This window comes from Cupressus sempervirens, chromosome 5 (genome assembly GCF_028749045.1).
Source record: "Cupressus sempervirens isolate cs-2001-9-10 chromosome 5, ASM2874904v1, whole genome shotgun sequence".
NCBI lineage: Eukaryota > Viridiplantae > Streptophyta > Pinopsida > Cupressales > Cupressaceae > Cupressus > Cupressus sempervirens.
The window spans coordinates 259,007,679-259,024,886 of record NC_143122.1 but is presented as its reverse complement, the minus strand read 5'-3'; the positions used below and the strand labels follow the sequence as shown (position 1 = coordinate 259,024,886).

Genomic DNA, 17,208 nt, shown 5'->3' with positions numbered 1-17,208 from the left:
ATCTTGTGGGACACATGATTGTTTTATTCTCATAAACTTAATCTATGCTTGTGCCAAATGGGAATTTTGATGAGTGGATGTCCATTAAAGCTCATGCCAAATTTAGAAGTTTATAAAGGTAACATAGGAGCATAGGTGGTTCTTGGCAATCTTCAATCAACCAAAAACATTTTCTTTGAGTTTGTTCCTTTTCATTCTAGTTCTATGTTTCTTTCAACATTATTTTGAATTGGCTGGTTTTCTCATGTAGACCTGTTTGACATGGTCCTAGCACCGTGGTGTAGGAGGACCTAGGGTTTGGGCTAAAACCCCAAGATATTCTAGCTTGTAAATGATCCTAGTCTTGTCATTGATGAATAAAGACTCCAAGAGGGTCTAAGTGGTGTGTCAAGGTAGTTTGTGTGTCTTTGTGATCCTAGCTAGGTCATTGATGAATAAAGACTCCAAGAGGGTCTAAGTGGTGTGTTAGGGTAGTTTGTCTGTGTTTGGGCAAAAGTTAACCAATAGGTGACAAGAAATTGCCAAGTTTGGCAAAATGAGATCATGCCAAATGACCCTACAAAGTGTGTAATTGTTTGAAAAGGATGGAGACATGGTTCATGTAGCTGAGGAAGGCATTCTGCATCGATTTGAGGTGATGGTAGGTTGATAGGAGTCAAGATGTTGAAAAGTTGTAAAGTTGTCATTTTAACTTCAACATTTGGGCAAGATTTTACAAAATCTCCAAAGGTGGTTATGGGTCAGTTCCAACAGTTGGAACATGGCAGTTGGAACATGGTTTTTATAGCTAACATATAGAATGAATAGTTCTTAACATAGGAAAACTTATGGGGAAAATAATAACAATATCTCAAACTAACATATAACTGATTAAAAAAAACTACAACCCTACATTCTTGTATGCATAACAATTAACATTAAAAAAAAAATGGAGATATGTAAATACCAAACATTGGCAATGAGACCCTTCTTCCTGCCAATCACCCTTCCTTCAACCAACTGCTCTATATAGTACAAAACCTAGGCTTTCCCTGGAACGTGGTTAATGTATGTCCGAGATTCTGGAGGAAGAAATGTATGTTGGTTTCGTAGCTGGTATTGGAGGGTTTCGTAGCTGGTACTGGAGGGTATTGATCAAAATCCAAATTCTCAAAGCATTCGACCAATCCCCTTACCCATGCCTCAGTAGATAAGATCTACCATAATTACTCCACACCTAGCGGTACAGATTCAAAGCGCAATTGCCACAGCGTCTGTCCCCATCACCATTTTATCGAAGAATTATGCAAAATCAAGATGGTGCTTGTACGAGCTTTGCCTGATGTTGAAATCGAGAGCACCCATAATTCCAGTGTTCTTATACGATGTGAAGCCTTGTGACCTCCGATGCATGGACAAAAGAGGATCTTATGCCAAAGCTTTGACAATGCACCAGACAAAGGGGAGATATCACTCCGAAACCATCAAAAACTGGGAATAGGCTCTGCATCAACTTTCCTATCTCAGCAGCTTCAAGCTCGACGCCTGTAATGGGTAAGACGACAAGGACCTTTACACTCTTCTTCACTATGGCCTTGATGAGGCTAAGATATGTGCGCGCTCCTCCAAACATTGAAATGGCATATATTGTATGTCGCCAAACAAAACCCGCGTTCCAATTTTTTTTTTTTCAATTTTAGCCCGACAACGTCGCAATTACGACACCTACATTGCCTGATGTCGCAATTGCAACGTCATCGGGCTATAATTGAAAAAAAAAAAAAAAAAAGCCAAAAAAACATAACATTTGCCCACCGTCGCAAATTGACCCCTAATGTATTAGTGGATGCTTTGAAAAAAATCACTTAAATAGAAAAATATGTTCATTTATATACCAAAGCACACAAAAATTAGTCTCCACAATAGTACTTGAAAAAATTATGCGTGTGCAATCACAACGGATTTGAAAAAATTATGTAATTTGATAAAATCATATTGGAAATAGGAATGGCCTATTCCAAGCTCATTTTAGGGGCAAAATTGGAATATGTCTTCCTATTCCCAATTTTGATTGAGCATACCAAATAGTGAATATAAAACATATTCTAATTTTCTCTTCCTATTCCAACAACCAAACGGACCCTTAAGGATCTAAGATAAAGTATCAGTTTCCTAGAGAAATAGAGTTGAAGCCAATGGGCATCCTTGTCTTATAGATCTACCAAGTGGGATTGGATCTGATAGCTCACCATTAACCTCAATAATTGTCAGGAATCTTTGAACAAACTTAACCCAATTGCAAAAGTAGGGAGGAAAACATGAGGCATGGAGCATTTTGATAACAAATTGTCATTCAATTCTATTATAGGCATTTTCAAAATCTAACAAGATCATTGCCACATTTTGCCCACTCACTTTAGCCTAATGCATACCTTTCCAACTAGTTATAAGATTGTCAAAAATGTATCTTCCTTTAATAAAATTAGTTTAAGTAGGTGTGACAATATATTTAAGATAATCTGATATCCTTCTAGCTAGAATCTTGGCAATGATCTTGTAAGAGATGTTCAATAAAGTAATGGCTCTCCAATTCTTAACTAGAGTTTTGTCACCACTTTTAGGGAGAAATTTGATAATCCCTCTGTTAACATTCTTCCCCAAAGTCCCAAAATCATGAGCATAGTCATACAAGGCCATAAGTTCACCAACAATCCACTCTTTATTATGTTTATAGAATTCAGCTGGAAGCCCATCCATACTAGGTGATCTATCTCACTGATGTCAATGTTCTTTTGAAGTGCCCTGAATTGATCCTTGGACACTTTTTTTGGAAATTAGTTTAATACATTGTTTCATCACATAAATATTATTATCCTTCAATTCAGAGGTAAAAAGATTACTATAAAATTGAACAAAGGTCTTCATGATCTCATAATTATTTGTACTATATTCATCTAGCCCCTATATGCCACTAATTTCTGCTCTGGTCTATTTTGTTTTGATCAAATTGAAGAAATATCTAGTGCCTATGTCCCCCTCTTTAATCCAATTAGCTTTGCACTTGGCTTTAAGACCTTGTATCCTATTGTTTTGGATTTTTTCAATTGATTTTTGCTTTGACTCGACTCAACTTGAAGCTTGTTATCAAATCTTTTAACTTGCAAATCTTTCTCAATCTTAAAAAACTTTTTTCTAATAAAAGTTTTCCTCCTTTATCCTATTATATGCTTCATTGGAACCAATAATTTGAAACATATTCTTCCAAACCTCCACTAGATGATTTGATATGATTCTCGTGAATTCCCCATTCAAAGATAAGAGAGACCGATAGCAATTTTAATTGCCTTTTCAAAATCTTCAACAATAAGCAAGGAAGTATTTAGTTTGAAGAGCCTCATTCCTCTTGCAAAAGAGTTTTTTAATTTAATGCACACATGGATGGGGGAGTGATCACAAAATACTATCTGGGGTGACAATTACTAGATTGTAACCAAGTTTCTGGGAGAGATCAAAACTAGAAGCATTAACGTAAAATATATCCAATCTACAATATATCTTGTTCATATTAGATTGGTTATTGCACCAAGTGAGCCAAATATTGTCAATCTTTCCTCAATCCCTCAAGGCGATTTCTTAAATTAAGATTCCTCTTGAATTTTTTCCAAAAACAAAATTCATTCCCCTTCCACTCATGTTTATTTCTTCCTAACTTGTCTTGTCTATTTTCAATCAAGTTTAAGTCTCCTACAAAAGACCAATAGGCTTTAGGAAGATTATTAGAAATCCAACCCTGCAAGGAGGCTCTTTTTCTATAGTCAATAGGTGCATAGACATTGGAAATTCCCATTTCAATATCTTGGAATTTGATAATCACCCAAATAATAATCTGATAAGGTGACATACCCTTATTAATGATATGATCTACCCATTGTGGGCCAATCAAAATAGTGACTCTCCCTTCTCCTCTAGTGTGTTAAGAGTACAAGCATGTGGCTTTATCCAAAATAAACTTATGGGAGCTATAAGCTTGTAGCCTACAACTTCAGTTTCTTGAAGGCAAATAATATCTTTCTCTAAGATTTTATTACACCACCTCCTTACAGTCTACTTCCTATCATGGATTTCCAACCCTCTAATACTCTAGCTATGTATGTTAATCTTGAAAATTAAGTTGGAAGTGTTATTTTGGGTGCTGCATAATCTATTAATACGCTAAGGTAGATCTCTAGTCTCTGTCTTATTTTGTTTTTCTTTGATTTTAACACTGTAAGTTCTTTCATAATTTTTCCTTTTCTTTTAATCAACAACTCAATACAACCATATTCAATTCCTCTATTATCTGATTGAGATCTTGGGCAGTGCTAACACCTAATTGTTTCTCAATTAAATGAAGGTAGTTTTCATTATTGTTTGAAATCTACATCTTGGTATATTGTTCCTTGGCTTTCAAGACTTGGTTTTTTTCATTAAGATTTTTCAAATAGCTATCTATTAAGCATTTAACTTAATGGCATTATCCTCATTCACTTTTTCTCTTTCAACTTGATTATATATTGGCTGACTGGCAAATGGGTTTTTAATAGTATTGTTATTATCCTCCTTTAAAAATTTATTATTACCAATATTAGTATCTTGACTTGAACCCTAATTAGGGTTTGAATTGTTGAAAACTTCAAAGAATTTTTTTAGGTTTGGGCATTATTTCCTAGTATAGCCATTGACTTTATAGTGGAAACAAACGCGCAAATCACCTAGCTTCTCAATACCCCATTTGTAAAATTCTCCCCCAAAGTTAATAGCAATATTTTCTAGTAGAACAACATCGAGATTCACAAAGATGAGGACGCAAGCATTAAGATGTGGTAGGGTTATTTTCGGTTCTTCAACTTGAAGGGCTGACTCAAGAGGGCTTAACATCCAAAGAGATAAAAGGCCAAAAATGAGGTTGCAAACCTTTGATTACTATCCAAAAGGGGGATGCCTCGGTTAAATACTTATCGAAGTCATTTTTTGAAGACCAAGGGATGGTTTTGAAACGCATTTTGCCTACATTCCACAACCCCCTTTTTAGAACTTCATTTGCATTTCATGGTTTTTTAAGAAAATAACAAACAAACCCTTTTGGTTCATCCTACTAAATTTAAGAAAAATACCAAGCTTTTTTTCCCATGTGTTATTAATCTACCCATCAAAAAAATTCTTGTAGGCAAGAACATCAAATCCATGCAAATGAAAAAAACAGCAATACTTTTTAATCTAGCTTGTTCATTTTTAATAGCTTTATATTTATCAACATTCGAAGAGAGGGAGAGGGTCATACTTCCCGACAAAACCTTTACCATCCTCCATTCTCTCACCGTCGCTATTCTCTGTATAGGTATTGTTACTGAGGTTTCGTTGATTTCCTTTGGAGTCGATCCCTTCGCATCTATCTCCTCCTATGTCAAGGTGCTTGCAAGGAATGTTTATCAAACACAGTATCTGGAATATCAACCATTGGACTCTCATTGTTAGCCACAACCTTATATGATGGCTTTGAAGCAACACCATGATCTGCAGCAGCACCTTCATCTTGAGTGGATTCAGTGGTAATTTCATGTCTCTTCTTATCATCACCACCAACCGAAGAGGGCATTCAGTAGCAAAGATGGCCAAGGATTAATCAGATAACTCTAGGATGGCTCTTATCGAAGACTGATTAGGGCACACACGCACACTCAAAAAAGAAAGTATGCAAAAGACAAAGAAACTAAACGCAAAAGAACACCTGCACAAAACTTCACGTAAACACAACAGCCACACGGATTACCCAAGACCGAGGCAAAAAAACATGTATCACATCCCAGCCAGGTGTCTCTGACACACAGCAGACGGAGCACGGATAAAGCCATTCTGTTGAGCACGGTACTTCATTCGCAAAGCGCACTTTTTTCTCTTAGAGATGCATTATCCTTAAAATGTCTGGAAACTGAAAAAATCATTTGAAAATTTTGGATTCACATAAAATGAACTATAATTAAACCAAAGCAATGAATGGAGTATGCTAAAAGGCAAGTAAAAGATTAAAGCAACATGAGAATTAGCAACATAAGTAAGAAAATTGGGGACATCCTAAATAACTACACTTATTATTTTATGTATGTTATGGATTTTTCATTTATGTTTCTTGCTTATGCATGTTAGCTTCTACTTCTACTTGATGATGTTATAGCGTGTTTACGTTATATTCAACAAGAGGTGCAAGCGCCAAAGTTCCTGCCGAATTTGATGATTTCAAGATATTAAATGTGTTGTAGTCTAGAGATCTATGAAGTTGAGTTTGTGAGATATGAAATGTTTGTTTAGAAGTTTTATAATTTCTAAGAATATATTTATGATTGTTCAATTTGCATTGTGCAAAAAAATAATAACCGTAAAATAGGGTTGAATTAAAAATAAATATGAATATTATACTTTCAATTGCTTCCTTCAAAAGATATGTATAAGTTTTGCTTAATTAAATGTTCTAAAGAGCAAAAGTAGTAAAAATAGCAACAAAATTGAAAATAACAGGAAAGTTTTAGAAATCTAAAGATTTTTTTAATTACTAAAATCACACTTATGCACACGAGTAGATTATTTTGTATATGCAATTTAATGTAATATTTTCAAATCTTCAGAATCTTGGAAGCTATGAGAATTTGAGAACTTTGTTATAGTAGAGTTATTGCATGATGTGGACATAATAAAGTTTTTCAAACTTCGTATTTTTTTTAGTAATGTAAATATAAAATACATGCATGAGAATTTTTTGAAAACCAATTTAATAAATAAATAAAGCATAATTTCTATTTAAATTGACTAATTACTAATTTACCAATTACTTTGACATTTAATTGACCTTATAAAATAGTGTGGGAAGCACTCAAACGGGTATCGAAGAAGGGATAACAAACAAAGGTATTAAATTTACTTCATGACTAATGCATAAAAATAAATAAACATAAATTAATTTAAAAATAATATTTATGCTTTAAAAAAATGAAATACACTTATAAAAATATCAATATAGTAAAAAATATATATGTTAAATAAATGTATAATTTAATAAAATTATATTAAAAAAAAAAATCTATTAAAAGCATTCATTTAGATATGTAAAAATAAAAATAATTAAATTGTAATTTAAACTATATATAAATTAAAATTAAAATAAATATGAAATTAAATCATATAAAAAATAATTTTTAAAATTTGACAATTTAAAAGAGTTAAAATATTATATTTGATTAAAATATCTATATTTGAATAACATTTTACAAATGAAAAAAATAAACATCAATTAAAACTATTATCTTCTTTTAAAAAGTTTATCCACTTGTCACAAATGTGGAAAAGATAAGATTGAAATTAATGCATTCATTAATAAAGATAAAGTTGCAATTAATGCTTGCATTAATAGAAGTGTTCAAAAAATAGTTGTATTTTTGTTAAAGGAAAATGAATTTTTTCATTGCTTTTTTCATCATGAGCCAATAAGATTTCAGTTTAATGGTATTTTGTTTTTTCATTAAATAAGATGAAAATGTGAACTTTATAATAAATTTTGATTTGAGAATAATCTGAAATCTTATTGGACAAATTAATTGGTTTTAGAAATTGAAGAGATCCATTAGATTTCCTGCCAAAGGCAGGAACTAATAAAGGATGTATGAAAAAGTTTTGAACCATTAAAATCTCTGAACTTCAAAACTTTTTCACTTTGTTGATTCATAGCCAAGTCATAGTCATTCATGAGTCGAATTTGTCGATTGCCAATTTTGATTCTCTGAGAGAGATATATATATATAAGTTGGGATCATAGACATCCCAAGAAACTATTTATTCGAGAATGATATTGATTTCTCTTCCCTTCTCTCTTTTTTAATTTTTTTTTCGGACTGCGAAAGGGTCAACACTACACAATATCTATGCCAGAAATTCTAGAACTATGATATATAATTATTCCAGAAATTCTAGAACTGTCACAATTCTAAATATAATATATAATTATTCGTACAGAAAAATATAACTTTGCAATTTTTAATAAGTGAACATTATCATAAAAATTGTAATATTTAATTTTGTTTCAGGATATAAATATTTATTGAAAGACTAATCAGTTCCAGTTATTGAATATCTAATTCATCCTAATAAGCATATTCAATCCCAAGAAGAATTTTTCCTTCTTAGTAAAAGAGTAGAAGAAAGATAGAAGGCCACAAGATTATACAAGGAACTTCGATATTTCACAACTTGCAAAGCTAGAATAAATTTTTTTTTTTAAATGATATAGAATATTTCAACAAAAAAATTTAGTGCCACATTGGCATTGTGATGATTACGTGGGGTGGTGTTATTCTTGCCATAAGGTTCAAACTCACTGGGGTAGTTGAACATTCTGATTAGCAATGACGGCCCAGTCCATAGCTCCAGGTCAAAACCATTTACCCATCTTTAAAATAAAAGCACTCATTAAATTTTAAAAAGTAATTAAATAAATAGAAATTTTGACAGTTGTGCAATAAAATAAGTCAAAACCAATACCTCTTGATATCGAGTCATATACATGCCAAGAAACTAAATCGCAGTCCTTGCCAAGGCAATTATTTATTGGAGAATATTATCGCTGATCTCGAATACCAAAATTTAATTGGTAGTATGTTTTCTTACATCCATATTTGTGTTCAAAACTCTACAGGAAAGATATATTACAATAGCAGATTAGCTCCAGGTCCATAATAGGTTCTTCGAGTCAAGTACTAGATTATATAGAGATACGAGCACCTAGCAGAAAACCAGGAGACAAGTGAATAGTTTGAGTAAACAGTAATCAGTACATTAGAGTGCTCACCACAAAAGCCAAAACATCAGCTCCAATATCATAATAAGTTCACGGATTTAAGTACAAGACTATATCGAGCAAACGTTGCTAGCAGTAAATGAAAAATTGTAAGCAATCAGTCCATCTACTAAAGAGTAAATAGCAAAGTTGCATGGATACGGATACTGATACAAATACCAATACGGTATTGGGTATGGATACGGCCATTTTTTAAGACTTTCAATATGGACACGGTTGGACACAACATTAATAAATAACAGATACATATTTATTTAACACAGTTTTTAAGTCATTATAGTAGATTTTCATTACTTCAAAAGCATTATTGAAACATAAATGCTCTATAAATATTTATAAGTTAATTTTAACACTTTATAATATGTAAACATAATAGAGTTGCATTAGAAGATAACCCCAAAAACAGTTTTCTGAAACAGAACAAAACATTTTAATTATCTTTCTCATTTGGTGAAGGTATTGTTTATACCAAAAAAACTTAAATTGCTTTAATAAAGTTTTTTTTAAATAAAATTTGGGAAGAAGATTTACGTCAAATCTTTTAAAAAATCAAATCCCATAGTATTTGGTACAGTTGGAAAATCCAAGGTTTTAAGGAAGACATGGGTACAATAGTTGACGTGTATCCAGATACTATCAGATATGTTTCCAAATCAGATACGAGGATATGCGTGCCCAAGGAGGGACAGGAGGAGTTTCTGACAACTCTGGTAAATAGACATACAAAATGGGATGAGAAAGTTACAGTAATCAGTAAGTTAGGTGCTCACAAAAACCAAAGATGTCATTTTGCACATTCCTAGAAAAATGGGTCCTTCGAAAACATAAAACCAGAGAGATCACAAATCCTCATGGGACCGAGTGCAACACAAGGCTACGCCGGTTATTAGGGTTTTTCTAGACCCGTGGATCAATTCCAAGATAGGGGGTGCAGGTTGAGAGCAGTGGATCTCACAAGGAGTATTTTGAAGATGTTAATTCAGTGAGTTCGATTAGAGGTTGTCCTATTTTCTGTCTTTTTAAAGAGGGAAAATGGAACCAATTCTTGAAGGAGCTCAGCATATTTGCATTTTGTAGAATCTTGGTGAGGCACATCTTCAATAACCACAATGCTGTATTGCTAGAGCTGTCACCAACCACATAAGCAAGTGAACGATGCAATTTTGGAAAACATAGGGATCGAGCTCACCATCTTTGACTTCCTTTCTCATTTTGTGAATAATGGAATCCAGGCTTTAAAATAGCATTAGGTGTAGCTAGTTCTGAGTAAGCATGGTGAGCAAGCACTCCCCTTCAGTAAAGGAGATGTCCTGATCTCATTGATAGTGTAAGAGAGGCCAATGCACTGAATTGGAGCATCACCCTATCCGGCACTTGTGTTAAAGATATTTGAGTGGCTTATGGCACGAAATGGGCAGTGACTGTCATTGTGCCTCAACGAGATATTTGTTGAAATAAATCTTCATTCGAGCTTAAGGATGTCAAGCGAATTTGATGGTGGCTGGCCCATGCCTTGAGAAAGGGAAGCACCATTAACTTGGACAGACCAGTAGATGGATGCTGTTGGACTTGGACCTGCAAAACAGGTGCAATGCTGATATCTTTATCATAGTTCAACAACTTAGCAGACCCAAGATCTACAGTCAGACTCAGGACTCGGATAAAATACAACAAATTTTCCTAACATTCAAAAAACCTATAGTTGTAAAATAATCATCCAAAAAATGCATGAAACTGAATTCAGTGAACTGATAAGTCGTTGTCCTCTGTTTATTGGTCAAACACACTCAATACACATCTTAGTGCCATATGTCATAAGATAGAAGAAAATATTATGAATACATATTTATAACCTACAAATTTCTCATACAACTAGTTTGGACCAATCCCTCCCAATAAAAGCTCCTTGCTCCATTGAACGGTAAGTTATTGTAGTACCAAAAATTTGCAATTACCAACTTCACCTCATGATGAATTCTTAATCACATGCAGTAACTTTCAAACAAGTTGTGCACCAGGAGTGTTTTGAAGAATGGAAAAACCATCTGTCTATGATTGTGAACTATGGCTACCTGTATTATGAGAAAACCCCATCCATCAACCAATGCAAATGAAGGGCCCATTAAATCTACCTCTGGCCACAGAGAACACTTTCTCAATTTTCTTCTCTCCAAAAGATACAAGGAGAGATTTAACACCTAATTCAACTTTTTTGTCTGTTGCATATCATATTGCAAACCTTGGCCATTGACACGTCCCCTCATGCACAGCCCACAAAAGCTGCATGTCACCATTCCTTGCACAGTATCTGCCATGTGACTATGTCATGTTTCCCTAAGCTTGCAGTTGCTGCTGTTGCTTGAGGATGCCATTTTTATTTCACTAAAATGAAATGAAACCTTAGCTAAAAAGCTTAAAAGGAACAAAAACCTGTAACTGCCTAGCTAAAATAATGCAACTGACCTAACTTCAAACTGAAAGCGGAAAGAACGGAAAAACTGTCACATACCTACCATATGCAGCTGATAAAGTCACTAAAATCAATCAATGGTCGCTCAAAATTGCACAATATTGACTGCAAATAAAAGTAAACTGCCCAAATATGTTTAAAGAGAAAAAGTTCAAATGAAATGAAGCCAAATGTTACCAAATTTTGTGAGTTCTGATGGAGAATAGTTTTGTACCTATCAAATGCAGCTGATAAATTCACTAAAATCAATCAATGCTCACTCAGAATTGCATAATTACTAATATTGCCTGCAAATAAATGTAATCTGCCCAAATATGTTGAGGTCAAAAGCATAAATGAATGAGAAGACAAAATTTTGAGTAATTACGACTGATTTTTTCCCCATCTAGCAAGCTTTTGGACAAGTCAGTCACCAACCCCATTTGCCTTGTGAATACTCATGAGCTGGCATATTACTCCCAAGGTTTTATCCTACACTATTAATCATCAATCTTGATAATGGTTCCTCTACAGGCCTCTAGCCACTTACTACCCAGTATTATTTTCCATTCATAGATGGGCACAGTTCTGCATGCTTCTTTTGCCTTTAGACCTCCTCTGTTAGATGTGAAGTCAGTTGTATTCTACAAAATTTTGTTGCATAAAACTTGAATCTGTTTACCTTTTATAGCCATATCAAGCAGCTGAGATCTTCTCCTGAGGCCACTACTTGCCTAATTAATAGAACATGGTGAAGGTTTTGGTACAACAGATTGTTGATATAACAATAGAACACTCCTTGAATCGTGATCTCTTTCAATTTAATTTACCTTCACTTAGTTGGACATGTTTTCCCCAACTTTATGGTAGCTGAAAGATGTGGTTGGTGAATATCTAATGTATGATTTCAATAGATAAATAATCTTGATGACGAGGTGCCTCAAATTGCAAAGGTTCTTATAGGACTTGTGTCAAGATTCCTCGTCACTATAATGGTCTTCTTGTACCCCAGTTTGACATTGAATGACATCTATTGAGGCTGTGTGATGCGTCTTATAGGGGCTTCATTGAGGAGTTGAATGTGATCAAGTTTTAGAGGCCCTAAGTTTCATTAATTGTTGCAAGTGCAGAAGAGGCCAACTGTAAAAATTAAACATTGCACCTTCATAGAACTTACTCTTCAACCACATTTAGAGGATTACACCAATAGCATGGCTCAGCTAAAAATGTTTGTCAGTAAATGTTGTGGAGAAGGTGAAACCATTGTGGAAAAGTGACCGACTCTTAAACAATTTTGAATACAGCCAGATTTCCAATACCTCTTGTTGAGGGTACTAAATTCACCAACAACATGATTAACATTCTGCTTGTCATATTTAATAGCATGTTACCCATCAAATGGATTTCCAATCAAGTAAACCAGCAAGGGTGTCATGACATATTCCATCCAGGCAAAACCAAGTGTTCGAAATGCATGTTGTTTTTCATCTACAGGTATAAAAGACATCAAATCTACTAGTTATCAAGGTAGCCTACAAATTGCTATGTGGATTTTGAAAGCATAGAAACAGAAGAGAAATGAGCAAGGAATGAGAAAGTACACCTCTAAGGAAGATTTACATAGAAGAACATGGAATTATAAGAATGACAATAATGAAGACAGTGGTAAGGAGTAGGACAACATGGGAGCATAGAAGTCTAGAAGGCTTGTCATAATGTGACACTATGACAAGGTTCTACTTTCTAGGAATCAGTAAGGTGAGTTCACGAGTTCAAGGAAGGAGGCGTGAAAGGGGAAATGGTGAAAGTGTGAATATGGCATTACTTATTTTATAATTTTGGTACAAAAGACATGGCGTAAGCCATCTGCACTTGTTATTGAACCCATGGGTGGGGAAGAGTAAAGGCAAGGTGACAAGAGGATGTGCACAGAGGATAGTTATACACATAGCTTACAAAGGGGTGTCCTTTCGAAGAACTCATTTATTTGATGTGTGTTGAGGTGGAAAGCATCTCTTGCACATGTTTTGACTTTCTTTGGGAAGGCATACAGGTCTTCCCAAAGGATAGTCAAGACAAAGAGGTATTGATTTAGCAGACTTTGTATCACAGCTGAGCAATGGAATCCTACTTGGATGATCTTCCAATGCTTTGATGACTATGTATCACAGCCTGCAGCTACCTTGTTATGAGCCTATGCTAGTTTGGTACTAATGGTTGGTATCTTGGTTAACGATAAGTGGACTGTAGAATACCCCTCCTTTATTGAAAGGTTTTGGATTTCTAACTATTGCCAAAACCTTATACTGATTCATAATGTTATAGTCCTAAGGTCATGGTCTGATTGACTACGTGTGTACAAATTATCTCACTTAAATCTGTGACAGTGTTCAATGTAACTGATAATTCTGTCTATCTCATTTCTGTCTCGGTTTTTCAAGGCTCCTCACCCAAGTGAGCTTCTAGTTCATCATAGGTAGGTTCCATACACCATGGCTGGGCATGGCACCTATAGTGGAAAGGGAAGGGATGTTACAACATCAAGTTCAGGGAAGGTCATATCGTTTTGAGACATCCAACCTTTGTTCATTTCTCAAAACACCACTGTCCATTTCTCACTTGAGATGTGATGTATTTCTGCCTGGAACATAAGATACAACCTCTCTAAGGATGAGCATGAAAGAAGTTATTTTAATTTATTTGCCCTAGGGTCAAAAGGGGCTCTATTAGTTAATTAAGATGTTTGTAAAGATTATTGAGGGGCCTTGGGTGAGTCTAAGAGTTTCATGTTCATTACATGTATTGAAATCTAATATTTTTATGTTTAGGCTTCCTACAATTTATAAGGGTTTTATGATGCAGACCAAAGCCACCAAAAGGAATCTGAAGTTTGATAATTGTTTCCAAGAACTCTTTAGACTGTTAAAATCTGATGTTCCACATTTCTGCGTATGAGTATGAAAGTTAAAAGGATGGATTGGGACAGCTTGAAAGAGCTGTAGTCTTCCAGCTATGGTTAACCATTTATGTATACTCTTGCCAGCTTTGATTGTATTCTCTATACCATAATCGAAAATTTCAAACATGGCATGACTAAAATTTGATTACGATTTTGGACAGGACAATATTTTTAAACATCAAAAGAACATGTTAATTTGCAAATTATTATTCACAAGTATTAGAGATCTCATAAGTAGTTTTTCCTTCATTTATAGATGAAACAACAAGTTTAAAGAACATCACGGTGTCATATCAATATGATTATAAATTACAGATCTGTAAAATCTAACTTAAGATTATTTATAACTGTGAGAGTGCCCCAAACTTGATAATAGCTATGCTCCACGGGGACGCGTCCCCTGCCTCTGTACCCTAGTACCCGTACCGGGTACAAAACGGGGATGCGGGTACGGATTTTGGCCGTACCCTGCGACGTCCCTTTTTTGAAAAATTCAGAAACGTCCCCGAAACGGCCAATTTTTTTGGGCAGGAAACTTGGGGACGGCCAGCAGTATCGGGGACAGTTTTGCCGTCCCCTATCCGTCCCCGAAACTGCTGGCCGTCCCCTTTTTTCCAGTCAATCTGGTAAAGGCAAACCATCCCCAAAAAAACATTTTTTCCTAATTTTTGTTGTTCGTGTGGCCCCTAGTCATCCTAAAGACATAATAACAATATGCAACCCATATTTGGTCCATTAAAACACTAACTCTTCTACTCATTTTTCGATTTAACATACTTGCTAAGAGGAAGGAAAAAAACATAAGAGCAGTAGCAGCAATGAGCAAAGATTGTGTTTAGTGAGGCAAGACTGCATTCGGTATTTACTATTTACTAACTATTTTAGTTGGACTTCTCTTTATTTCATTCTGATTTCAGCATGATACTTGAAGCCTTTAGGCATTTTAATTTTTGCTATATATGTATGTGATATTGTTATAATGGAAGCACTTAGTATTTGCCATTTGATAATATTCCATGTATTTATCTTCTAAAATGTCTATGGTGAATGGTTTATCAATGTTATGATATACATATTTGAATTTTGTCTCTATATTAAAAAAAATCCCCTATGTTTTTAATCGCCGTCCCCTGATGTCCCGTCCCCTAAATTTTGGCTTCGACCCGTACCCGTCCTGGAAACACGTCCCCGTCCTGGAAACTCCGTGGAACATAGGATAATAGTGATTCCCATTCAGGAACATTATCATCCTCAAGCATACAGTGATCATCTAATGAAGCCCCTATTGCCACTTTGCCTTTGGCCTCGCCCTATGCCACTACATCTGCTGCCCATTTTTTCACTTACTCAAAATCAACAATCTCATCCAAAAAATGCATGGGCCCATCCCCCTCAACGCAATCCAAAATCAATATAGATCAATATCATCTAGGTCTATTGCTTTGTGAGTCTCCTACCCTTCCAGTCTTTTAGCACTTAGATGCGAGCTGTGTTGTAAAAAAACAAGGTCGGTGTTTACCAGTCAACATGTTGCTTGCACTAAAAAGCATTCATTGCAAAAACATTGCAACAATTTGTAAGATATCATTTCTTAGCATTGACACCAATAAATTTCTTGAAATACCATAAGATTTTCAAAACATTGATCACTGCACTTTTAAACTTGAAAATTGCCCATTATCGGTTATTTAAGATTTTCCCCCATGTATGCATTTTTCTTCTTTTCTTTTTTTAATGGTTTTTGAATTCCTAATTTAATCCTAATAAATCAAAACAAAATTTTCATTTAGTTGGCATAGAAATTCCCAAGAAAATATTTGCTTCTACTATTGCATTTCTTCATATGGAACACCTCAAATATACTCAAATGTACTAACACCTAGCAGCAGTACACACCTGAGACAAAATGTCAATGTCAACAGTTCTAAGTTATTTCTCACCATTATTTTTACACCAGAAATTACAAGGACAATGTATGACTATATAACTAAGTTGCCGATTTAGGTTCGAGGTTTAGGTTCGTGGGTTCAGGCAATTTTTTTTTTTCCCATTTGGGTTCGTGGGTGGGTTCGTGAGTACACACACACACACAAGAGAAACGTGCATAGTTGCAAAACAAAGTCATTTCACAATATGAACAATTGTTGTTTGATCATTAATCAATGCCAAATGTCAACAATAAACATTAAATACTCGCTCATTAATCTATCTTCATGATTGTAAAGAAAATTAAACATTGAATTACTAAATTGCAAAACATAGACTAGTTCATCAAATAATACATTGAATTACTAAATTGCAAAACAAAGACTAGTTCATCAAATAATAAAGTTTTAAACATGATGATAGATGACTAGTGTTTAGTAGTTTATCAATAATCACAGTATCAAATGCCCTTCAAGGGTCAAATGGATCATCATAAATGAGGGATCAATGGCTTCATCCCCAACTGCAACTATATCTAGATCCTAATCATTGGAACCCAAACTGGTTCACTAGTCCCATATGCTGCTATATCATCATCCTCCTCAACATAAGAGATTAGATGAGTGAAAAGTTTTTTATTAAAATCCTTTTAGAGTTACATAAGAAAACAATTTAAAAAACACACTCTTTAAAGTTGTTTTAGCCCCGGGTTCGTCTGGGTTAGCTCTAGCAAGGACCCGAACGAACCCACAGTCCAAACCAAGGACCCAAACCCGAGTCCGGGCAACAGGGGACAACTCCGGCTTCTTAGCAGTGTATAACTTACCAACTTAACCTATAAATAGAACAAATATTCTGACTTAGTTACATGTTTTTTAAAAAATCCAAAATAAAAATCACAAATGATGACAAAAAATGGCAGGGTATGATGAAATTTCATCCATGACATTCGAATTTCAGCAAATTTTAACCCTTTCCAAACTTCATCTGAATTTTATGATCTTTAATATAATA

At 34.5% G+C, this 17,208-nt stretch overlaps 1 protein-coding gene across 8 annotated transcripts in view; it reads right to left on the bottom strand.

Moving 5' to 3' along the window:
* Positions 1 to 8,258: 8,258 nt before the first annotated feature.
* LOC149555526 (zinc finger CCCH domain-containing protein 55-like) overlaps positions 8,259 to 17,208 on the bottom strand; it is a 127,256-nt gene continuing 118,306 nt past the window's right edge. For 2 of the 8 annotated variants that reach the window (XR_016364502.1, XR_016364501.1), the window contains 2 exons: positions 10,050 to 10,435; positions 8,473 to 8,784 (listed from right to left, as the gene is read on the bottom strand). The gene's annotated coding sequence lies outside the window, so the exon portion shown is untranslated. Of the gene's footprint in view, positions 8,453 to 8,472; positions 8,785 to 10,049; positions 10,436 to 15,545; positions 15,756 to 17,208 lie in introns of those variants that run through there. The other 6 variants (XR_016364503.1, XR_016364499.1, XR_016364500.1 and 3 more) reach the window with 5 other exon arrangements.